Source organism: Pleurodeles waltl, chromosome 3_2 (assembly GCF_031143425.1).
Source record: "Pleurodeles waltl isolate 20211129_DDA chromosome 3_2, aPleWal1.hap1.20221129, whole genome shotgun sequence".
Lineage (NCBI taxonomy): Eukaryota > Metazoa > Chordata > Amphibia > Caudata > Salamandridae > Pleurodeles > Pleurodeles waltl.
The window spans coordinates 213,510,449-213,523,198 of record NC_090441.1 but is presented as its reverse complement, the minus strand read 5'-3'; the positions used below and the strand labels follow the sequence as shown (position 1 = coordinate 213,523,198).

The following is a 12,750-nucleotide window of genomic DNA, read 5'->3' as shown; positions in this document are numbered from 1 at the left end:
ACATATACAGACATACACATTCTCTCTCTGACACACACAAACATACATATACACACACATACATATTCTCTCTCTGACACACACGCATACATATGCACACACATACATAGTCTCTCTCTGACACACACATACATACACACACACATACATATTCTCTCTCTGAAACACACACATGCATAAGTATTCTCTCTCTGACACACACACACATTCATATACACACATACATATTCTCTCTCTAACACACACATACATATACACACACATACATATTCTCTCTCTGACACACACACACACACATACATATACACACACATACATATTCTCTCTCTTACACACACACACATACATATACACACATACATATCCTCTCACACACACACACACATATCCTCTCTCTGACACACACACATACATATGCACACACATACATATTCTCTCTCTGACACACACACATACACATTCTTTCTTTGACACACACACATACATATACACACTCATACATATTCTCTCCGACACACACACATACATATATACACACATACATAATCTCTCTCTGACTCACTCACATACAAATACACACACATGCATATACTGTCTCTAACACACACACATACATATACACACACATACATATACTCTCTCTGACACACACATACATATACACACACATACATATTCTCTCTCTAGCACACACAAACATATGAACACACATGCATATTCTCTCTCTGACACACACACACACACATACATATATACACACATATATATTCTGTCTCTGACACACACACATACATATACACACACATACATTCTCTCTGACACACACATATAAATATACATACACACATTCTCTCTCTCTGACACACACATAAATATACACACACATACACATTCTTTCTCTGATGCACACACATGCATATACACACACATACATATTCTCTCTCTGACACACACATACACATACACACACGCATACATATTCTCTCTGACACACACATACATATGCACACATACATATTCTCTCTCTGACACACATACATATACACACACATACATATTCTCTCTCTGACACACACACACACACATGCATATATACACATATTCATATTCTCTCTCTGACTCACACATACATATACACACATAGATATACTCTCTCTGACACACACACACATACATATACACACACATGCATATTCTCTCTCTAGCACACACATACATATACACACACATACATATTATCTCTCTGACACACACTCACATACATATACACACTCATACATATTCTCTCTCTAAAACGCACACACATACATATACACACACATACACATTCTCTCTCTGACACACACACATACATAGACACACACGTACACATTCTCTTTCTGACACACATATACACACATACATATTCTCTCTCTGACACACACAAACACATACATATACACACACATACATATTCTCTCTCTGACACACACATAAAAACATACACACACATACATATTCTGTCTCTCTCACACACACACATACATATTATCTCACAGACACACACACATACGTATACACACACATACATATTCTCTCTCTAACACACAAACATACACATTCTCTCTCTGACACACACACACATACATAACACATACAGATTCACTCTCTGACACACATACATATACACACAAATACATATTCTCTCTCTGACACACACACATACATATACATACATATTCTCTCTCTAACACACACACATACATATACACACACATACATATTCTCTCTCTGACACACACACACATACATATTCACACACATACATAGTCTCTCTCTCTCTCTGACACACACATACATATACACACACATACATATTCTCTCTCTGAAACACATACATGCATACATATTCTCTCTCTGACACACAAACACATTCATATACACACAAACATATTCTCTCTCTAACACACACATACATATACACACACATACACATTCTCTCTCTGACATACTCACACATACATATTCACACATACATATTCTCTCTCACACACACACATACATATTCTCTCTCTGACGCACACACATACATATACACACACATACATATTCTCTCTCTGACATACACACACATACACATTCTCTCTATGACACACACACATACAAATACACACACATGCATATACTGCCTCTGACACACACACATACATATACACACACATACAAATACTCTCTCTGACACACACACACATACAAATACACACACATACATAATCTCTCTCTAGCACACACATACATATACACACACATACATATTCTGTCTCTGACACACATACATATACACACACATACACATTCTCTTTTACACACACACACACACACATAAATATACACACACACATTCTCTATCTCTCTCTGACACACACACATAAATATACACACACATACACATTCTTTCTCTGACACACACACATGCATATACACACACATACATATTCTCTCTCTCTGACACACACATACATATACTCACACACATACATATTCTCTCTCTGACACACGCACACATGCATATATACACACATACATATTCTCTCTCTGACATACATATACACACATACATATACTCTCTCTGACACACACACATACATATACACACACATACATATTCTCTCTCTAGCACACACATACATATACACACACATACATATTCTCTCTCTGACACACACTCACATACATATACACACACACACACATATTCTCTCTCTAACACACACACACATACATATACACACACATACACATTCTCTCTCTGACACACACACACATACATAGACATACACATACACATTCTCTCTCTGACACACACACATACAAATACACACACATGCATATACTGCCTCTGACACACACACATACATATACACACACATACAAATACTCTCTCTGACACACACACATACATATACACACACATACATATTCTCTCTCAACAGCACACACATACATATACACACACATACATATTCTCTCTCTGACACATACATATATACACACATACATATTCTGTCTCTAACACACAAATAAATATACACACACATACACACATAAAAATACACACACACATTCTCTATCTCTCTCTGACGCACACACATAAATATACACGCACATACACATTCTTTCTCTAACAGACACACATGCATATACACACACATACATATTCTCTTGCTGACATACTCACACCTAAATATACACACATACATATTCTCTCTCTCACACACACACACACACACATATATATTCTCTCTCTGACACACACACACATACATATACACACACATACATATTCTCTCTCTGACACACACACACACATACAAATACACACACATGCATATACTGCCTCTGACATACACACACATACATATACACACACATACAAATACTCTGACACACACAGACACACACATAAATATACACACACATACATATTCTCTCTCTACCACACACATACATATACACACACATACATATTCTCTCCCTGACACATACATATATACACACATACATATTCTGTCTCTGACACACACATACATATACACACACATACACATTCTCTCTTACACACACACACACATAAATATACACACACACATTCTGTATCTCTCTCTGACACACACACATAAATATACACACACATACACATTCTTTCTCTGACACACATGCATACATGCATATACACACACATACATATTCTCTCCCTGACACACACATACATATGCACACATACATATTCTCTCTCTGACACACACACATACAAATACACACACATACATATTCTCTCTCTGACACACACACATACATATTCTCTCTCTGACACACATACATATACACACACATACATATTCTCTCTCTGACACACACATACATACACACACATACATATTCGCTCTCTAGCACACATACACACACACAAACACACATACATATACACACACAAATATTCTCTCTGACACACACACATACATACACACACATACATATTCTCTCTCTAGCACACATACACACACACACATACACAATCTTTCTCTGACACACACACACACATACATATACACACACATACATATTTTCTCTATGACACACACACACACATACATATTCTCTCTCTGACACACACACATACATATACACACACATACATATTCTCTCTCTAGCACACACACACATATACACACACATACACATTCTCTCTCTCTGACACACACAGACATATACACACACACATACACATTCTCTCTCTGTCTGACACACACATAAATATACACACACATACATATTCTCTCTCTGACACACACATACATATACACACACATACATGTATTCTCTCTGACACACACACACACATAGATATTCACTCTGACACACACACACACATTCATATACACACACATACATATTCTCTCTCTGACACATACACATACACATTCTCTCTCTGACACACACACATACATATACACACACATATACATTCTCTTTCTGACACACATACACATACATATACACACACATACACATTCTCTCTCTCTGACACACACAGACATATACACACACACATACACATTCTCTCTCTGTCTGACACACACACATAAATATACACACACATACATATTCTCTCTCTGACACACACATACATATACACACACATACATGTATTCTCTCTGACACACACTCACATACATATACACACACATAAATATTCTCTATCTAACACACACACACTTACATATACCCACACATACACATTCTCTCTCTCACACACACACACATATACACACACATACACATTCTCTTTCTGACACACACACACACACATACATATTATTTCTAGCACACACACACATATACACACATACATATTCTCTCTCTGACACACACACATACATATATATACACACACATACATATTCTCTCTTTGACACAGAGAGAATATGTATGTGTGTGTATATGCATGTGTGTGTGTCAGAGAGAGAGAGAATGTGTATGTGTGTGTATATTTATGTGTGTGTGTGTCAGAGAGAGAGAGAATGTGTATGTGTGTGTATGTGTGGGTTAGAGAGAGAATGTGTATGTGTGTTTATGTATGTTTGTGTGTGTCAGAGAGAATGTGTATGTGTGTGTATATTTATGTGTGTGTGTGTCAGAGAGAGAGAGAATGTGTGTGTGTGTATATGTATGTGTGTGTGTTAGAGAGAGAATATGTATGTGTATACATGTATGTGTGTGTCTGTCAGAGAGGGAATATGTATGTGTGTGTATATGTATGTGTGTGTTAGAGAAAGAATGTGTATGTGTGTGTATATGTGTGTGTGTGTCAGAGAGAGAGAGAGAATGTGTGTGTGTGTATATGTGTGTGTATGTCAGAGAGATAATATGTATGTGTGTGTGTGTCAGAGAGAGAATATGTATGTGTATACATGTATGTGTGTGTCTGTCAGAGAGGGAATATGTATGTGTGTGTATATGTATGTGTGTGTCAGAGAAAGAATGTGTATGTGTGTGTATATGTGTGTGTGTGTCAGAGAGAGAGAGAGAATGTGTGTGTGTGTATATTTGTGTGTGTGTGTGTGTGTGTCAGAGAGAATGTGTATATGGGGGTATATGTATGTGTGTGCGTCAGAGACATAATATGTATGTGTGTATATGTGTATGTGTGTGTGTGTCAGAGAGAGACTATGTATGTGTGTGTATATGTATGTGTGTGTGTGTCAGAGAAAGAACGTGTATGTGTGTGTATATGTATGTGTGTGTGTCAGAGAAAGAATGTGTATGTGTGTGTATATTTATGTGTGTGTCAGAGAGAGAGAGACAGAATATGTGTGTGTGTATATATGTGTGTGTGTGTGTGTGTCAGAGAGAGAATATGTATGTGTGTGTATATATATGTGTGTACTAGAGAAAGAATATGTATGTGTGTGTATATGTGTGTGTGTGTCAGAGAGAGTATATGTATGTGTGTGTATACGTATGTGTGGGTGTCAGAGAGAGAATACGTATGTGTGTATATATGTATGTGTGTGTGTGTTGGTGTCAGAGAGAATATGTATGTGTGTGTCTCTGTATGTGTGTCAGAGATAGAATATGTATGTGTGTGTGTCAGAGAGAGAATGTGTATGTGTGTGTGTGTCAGAGAGAGAATAGGTATGTGTGTGTATATGTACGTGTGTGTGTCAGAGTGAGAATATGTATGTGTGTGTGTCAGAGAGAGAATATGTATGTGTGTCTATATGAATTTGTGTGTGTCTCAGAGAGAGAATATGTATGTATATTTGTGTGTCAGAGAGAGAATGTGTATGTGTGTGTGTTGGAGAGAGAATATGTAAGTGTCTGTATATGTATGTGTGTGTGTGTTAGAGAGAGAATATGTAAGTGTCTGTATATGTATGTGTGTGTGTGTTAGAGAGAGAATATGTATGTGTGTATATGTATGGGTGTGTGTCAGAGAGAGAATATGCATGTGTATGTATATGTATGTGTGTGTTAGAGAGAGAATATGTATGAGTGTGTATATGTATTTGTGTGTGTCGGAGAGAGAATATGTATGTGTGTGTGTATGTATGTGTGTGTGTCAGAGAGACAATATGTATGTGTGTGTATATGTATTTGTGTGTGCTAGAGAGAGAATATGTATGTGTGTGTATATGTATGTGTGTCAGAGAGAGCATATGAATGTGTGTATATGTATTTGTGTGTGTGTGTCAGAGAGAGAATATGAATGTGTGTGTATATGTATGTGTGTGTGTGCTAGAGAGAAAATATGTATGTGTGTGTGTGTGTGTGTCAGCGAGAGAATACGTATGTGTGTATATGTATGTGTGTGTGTTAGAGAGAGAATATGTATGTGTGTGTATATGTATTTGAGTGTGTGTCAGAGAGAATATGTATGTGTGTATATGTATGTGTGTGCTAGAGAGAGAATATGTACGTGTGTGTGTATGTATGTGTGTGTGTGTCAGAGAGAGTATATGTATGTGTGTGTATATGTATGTGTGTGTCAGAGAGAGAATATGTATGTGTGTATATATGTATGTGTGTATTGGTGTCAGAGAGAGAATGTGTATGTGTGTGTATATGTATAGGTGTGTCTCAGAGAGCGAATATGTATGTGTGTGTGTATGTATGTGTGTGTCTGAGAGAGAGTATGTATGTGTGTGGAAAGGTATGTGTCAGAGAAATAATATATATGTGTGTGTGTGTGCCAGAGAGAGAATATGTATGTGTGTGTATATGTATGTGTGTGTGTCAGAGAGAGAATATGTATGTGTGCATATGTATGTGTGTGTAAGAGAGAGAATATGTATGCGTGTGTGTATATGTATGTGTGTGTCAGAGAGAGAATATGTATGTGTGTGTATATGCATGTGTGTGTGTCAGAGAAAGAATGTGTATGTGTGTGTATATTTATGTGTGTGTGTCAGAGAGAGAGAATGTGTGTGTGTGTATATTTATGTGTGTGTCAGAGAGAATGTGTATGTGTGTGTATATGTATGTGTGTGTGTCAGAGAGAGAATATGTATGTATATTTGTGTGTCAGAGAAAGAATATGTACGTGTGTGTATATGTATGTGTGTGTGTTAGAGAGAGAATATGTATGTGTGTATATGTATTTGTGTGTGTGTGTGTCAGAGAGAGAATATGTATGTGTGTGTATATGTATGTGTGTGTGTGATACAGAGAGAATATGTATGTGTGTGTATATGTATGTGTGTGTGTGTCAGAGAGAGAATATTTATGTGTGTGTGTATATGTATGTGTGTCAGAGACAGCATATGTATGTGTGTGTATATGCATCTGTTTGTATGTCAGAGAGAGAATATGAATGTGTGTGTATATGTATGTGTGTGTGTGCTAGAGAAAAAATATGTGTGTGTGTGTGTGTCAGAGAGAGAATATGTATGTGTGTGTATGTGTATGTGTGCTAGAGAGAGAATATGTATGTGTGTGTGTATGTAGGTGTGTGTCAGAGAGAATATTTGTGTGTATATGTATGTGTGTGTGTCAGAGAGCGAATATGTATGTGTGTATGTATGTGTGTGTCAGAGGGAGAATATGTATGTGTGTGTATATGTATGTGTCAGAGAGAGAATGTGTATGTGTGTGTATATGTGTGTGTGTGTCAGAGAGAGAGAGAGAATGTGTGTGTGTGTATTTTTATGTGTGTGTGTGTGTCAGAGAGAATGTGTATATGTGTGTATATGTATGTGTGTGTGTGTGTCAGAGACAGAATATATATGTGTGTATATGTGTACGTATGTGTGTGTGTGTCAGAGAGAGGCTATGTATGTGTGTGTATATGTATGTGTGTGTGTGTCAGAGAAAGAACGTGTATGTGTGTGTGTATGTATGTGTGTGTGTGTCAGAGAAAGAATGTGTATGTGTGTGTATATTTATGTGTGTGTCAGAGAGAGAGAGAGACAGAATATGTGTGTGTGTATATATGTATGTGTGTGTGTGTGTGTGTGTCAGAGAGAGAATATGTATGTGTGTGTATATGTATGTGTGTGCTAGAGAAAGAATATGTATGTGTGTGTGTGTGTGTCAGAGAGAGTATATGTATGTGTGTGTGTCAGAGAGAGTATATGTATGTGTGTGTATACGTATGTGTGGGTGTCAGAGAGAGAATACGTATGTGTGTATATATGTATGTCTGTGTGTGTTTGTGTCAGAGAGAATATGTATGTGTGTGTATATGTATGTGTATGTGTGTCAGAGATAGAATATGTATGTGTGTGTGTCAGAGAGAGAATGTGTATGTGTGTGTGTGTGTCAGAGAGAGAATATGTATGTGTGTGTATATGTATGTGTGTGTGTCAGAGAGAGAATATGTGTGTGTGTGTGTGTGAGAGAGAGAGAATATGTATGCGTGTATATGTATGTATGTGTGTCAGAGTGAGAATATGTATGTGTGTATGTTGGAGAAAGAATATGTATGTGTGTCTATATGAATGTGTGTGTGTCTCAGAGAGAGAATATGTATGTATATTTGTGTGTCAGAGAGAGAATGTGTATGTGTGTGTGTTGGAGAGAGAATATGTAAGTGTGTGTATATGTATGTGTGTGTGTGTTAGAGAGAGAATACGTATGTGTGTGTATATGTATTTGTGTGTGTCAGAGAGAGAATATGTATGTGTGGGTATATGTATGTGTGTGTGTGATACAGAAAGAATATGTATGTGTGTGCATATGTATGTGTGCTAGAGAGAATATGTATGTGTGTGTATATGTATTTGTGTGTGCTAGAGAGAGAATATGTATGTGTGTGTGTATATGTATGTGTGTCAGAGAGAGCATATGTATGTGTGTATATGTATTTGTGTGTGTGTCAGAGACAGAATATGAATGTGTGTGTATATGTATATGTGTGTGTGCTAGAGAGAAAATATGTATGTGTGTGTGTGTCAGCGAGAGAATACGTATGTGTGTATATGTATGTGTGTGTGTTAGAGAGAGAATATGTATGTGTGTGTATATGTATTTGAGTGTGTATCAGCGAGAATATGTATGTATGTATATGTATGTGTGTGCTAGAGAGAGAATATGTACGTGTGTATGTATGTGTGTGTGTGTGTCAGAGAGAGTATATGTATGTGTGTGTATATGTATGTGTGTGTCAGAGAGAGAATATGTATGTGTGTATATATGTATGTGTGGATTGGTGTCAGAGAGAGAATGTGTATGTGTGTGTATATGTATATGTGTGTCTCAGAGAGCGAATATGTATGTGTGTGTGTGTCTGAGAGAGAATATGTATGTGTGTGTATAGGTATGTGTCAGAGAAAGAACATATATGTGTGTGTGTGCCAGAGAGAGAATATGTATGTGTGTGTATATGTATGTGTGTGTGTCAGAGAGAGAATATGTATTTGTGCATATGTATGTGTGTGTAAGAGAGAGAATATGTATGCGTGTGTGTATATGTATGTGTGTGTCAGAGAGAGAATATGTATGTGTGTGTATATGCATGTGTGTGTGTCAGAGAGAGAAAGAATGTGTGTGTGTATATTTATGTGTGTGTGTCAGAGAGAATGTGTATGTGTGTGTATATGTATGTGTGTGTGTCAGAGAGAGAATATGTATGCATATTTGTGTGTCAGAGAGAGAATGTGTACTTGTGTGTGTCAGAGAAAGAATATGTATGTGTGTGTATATGTATGTGTGTGTGTGATACAGAGAGAATATGTATGTGTGTGTATATGTATGTGTGTGTGTCAGAGAGAGAATATTTATGTGTGTGTGTATATGTATGTGTGTCAGAGACAGCATATGTATGTGTGTGTATATGCATTTGTTTGTATATCAGAGAGAGAATATGAATGTGAGTGTATATGTATGTGTGTGTGTGCTAGAGAAAAAATATGTGTGTGTGTGTGTCAGAGAGAGAATATGTATGTGTGTGTATGTGTATGTGTGATACAGAGAGAATATGTATGTGTGTGTATGTATGTGTGTGTGTCAGAGAGAATATTTGTGTGTATATGTATGTGTGTGTGTCAGAGAGCGAATATGTATGTGTGTGTGTATGTATGTGTGTGTCAGAGAGAGAATATGTATGTGTCAGAGAGAGAATGTGTATGTGTGTGTATATGTGTGTGTGTGTCAGAGAGAGAGAGAGAATGTGTGTGTGTGTATATTTATGTGTGTGTGTGTCAGAGAGAATGTGTATATGTGTGTATATGTATGTGTGTGTGTGTGTCAGAGACAGAATATATATGTGTGTATATGTGTACGTATGTGTGTGTGTGTCAGAGAGAGGCTATGTATGTGTTTGTATATGTATGTGTGTGTGTGTCAGAGAAAGAACGTGTATGTGTGTGTATATGTATGTGTGTGTGTGTGTCAGAGAAAGAATGTGTATGTGTGTGTATATTTATGTGTGTCAGAGAGAGAGAGACAGAATATGTGTGTGTGTATATATGTATGTGTATGTGTGTGTGTGTGTCAGAGAGAGAATATGTATGTGTGTGTATATGTATGTGTGTGCTAGAGAAAGAATATGTATGTGTGTGTGTGTGTGTCAGAGAGAGTATATGTATGTGTGTGTGTCAGAGAGAGTATATGTATGTGTGTGTATACGTATGTGTGGGTGTCAGAGAGAGAATACGTATGTGTGTATATATGTATGTCTGTGTGTGTTTGTGTCAGAGAGAATATGTATGTGTGTGTATATGTATGTGTATGTGTGTCAGAGATAGAATATGTATGTGTGTGTGTCAGAGAGAGAATGTGTATGTGTGTGTGTCAGAGAGAGAATATGTATGTGTGTGTATATGTATGTGTGTGCGTCAGAGAGAGAATATGTGTGTGTGTGTGTGAGAGAGAGAGAATATGTATGTGTGTATATGTATGTGTGTGTGTCAGAGTGAGAATATGTATGTGTGTATGTTGGAGAAAGAATATGTATGTGTGTCTATATGAATGTGTGTGTGTCTCAGAGAGAGAATATGTATGTATATTTGTGTGTCAGAGAGAGAATGTGTATGTGTGTGTGTTGGAGAGAGAATATGTAAGTGTCTGTATATGTATGTGTGTGTGTGTGTGTTAGAGAGAGAATATGTAAGTGTGTATATGTATGGGTGTGTGTCAGAGACAGAATATATATGTGTGTATAAGTGTACGTATGTGTGTGTGTGTCAGAGAGAGGCTATGTATGTGTTTGTATATGTATGTGTGTGTGTGTCAGAGAAAGAACGTGTATGTGTGTGTATATGTATGTGTGTGTGTGTGTCAGAGAAAGAATGTGTATGAGTGTGTATATTTATGTGTGTGTCAGAGAGAGAGAGAGACAGAATATGTGTGTGTGTATATATGTATGTGTATGTGTATGTGTGTGTCAGAGAGAGAATATGTATGTGTGTGTATATGTATGTGTGTGCTAGAGAAAGAATATGTATGTGTGTGTATATGTGTGTGTGTGTGTGTCAGAGAGAGTATATGTATGTGTGTGTGTCAGAGAGAGTATATGTATGTGTGTGTATACGTATGTGTGGGTGTCAGAGAGAGAATACGTATGTGTGTATATATGTATGTCTGTGTGTGTTTGTGTCAGAGAGAATATGTATGTGTGTGTATATGTATGTGTATGTGTGTCAGAGATAGAATATGTATGTGTGTGTGTCAGAGAGAGAATGTGTCAGAGAGAGAATATGTATGTGTGTGTATATGTATGTGTGTGTGTCAGAGAGAGAATATGTGTGTGTGTGTGTGAGAGAGAGAGAATATGTATGTGTGTATATGTATGTGTGTGTGTCAGAGTGAGAATATGTATGTGTGTATGTTGGAGAAAGAATATGTATGTGTGTCTATATGAATGTGTGTGTGTCTCAGAGAGAGAATGTGTATGTATATTTGTGTGTCAGAGAGAGAATGTGTATGTGTGTGTGTTGGAGAGAGAATATGTAAGTGTCTGTATATGTATGTGTGTGTGTGTTAAAGAGAGAATATGTAAGTGTGTATATGTATGGGTGTGTGTCAGAGAGAGAATATGTATGTGTGTGTATATGTATGTGTGTGTTAGAGAGAGAATATGTATGTGTTTGTATATATTTATTTGTGTGTGTCAGAGAGAGAATATGTATGTGTGGGTATATGTATGTGTGTGTGTGATACAGAAAGAATATGTATGTGTGTGCATATGTATGTGTGCTAGAGAGCAGTGCTTTAAATGGAAATATAGAAGTGCAGGTACTCTGTGATAGAGTACCTGCTTGTTTCCGAGAA

The 12,750-nt window shown here is 37.0% G+C and overlaps 1 protein-coding gene across 1 annotated transcript in view; it reads right to left on the bottom strand.

Annotated features, from left to right (window-relative positions):
- SLC4A3 (solute carrier family 4 member 3) overlaps positions 1 to 12,750 on the bottom strand; it is a 706,827-nt gene that overhangs the window by 511,237 nt on the left and 182,840 nt on the right. The gene's annotated exons all lie outside the window — the stretch shown is intronic.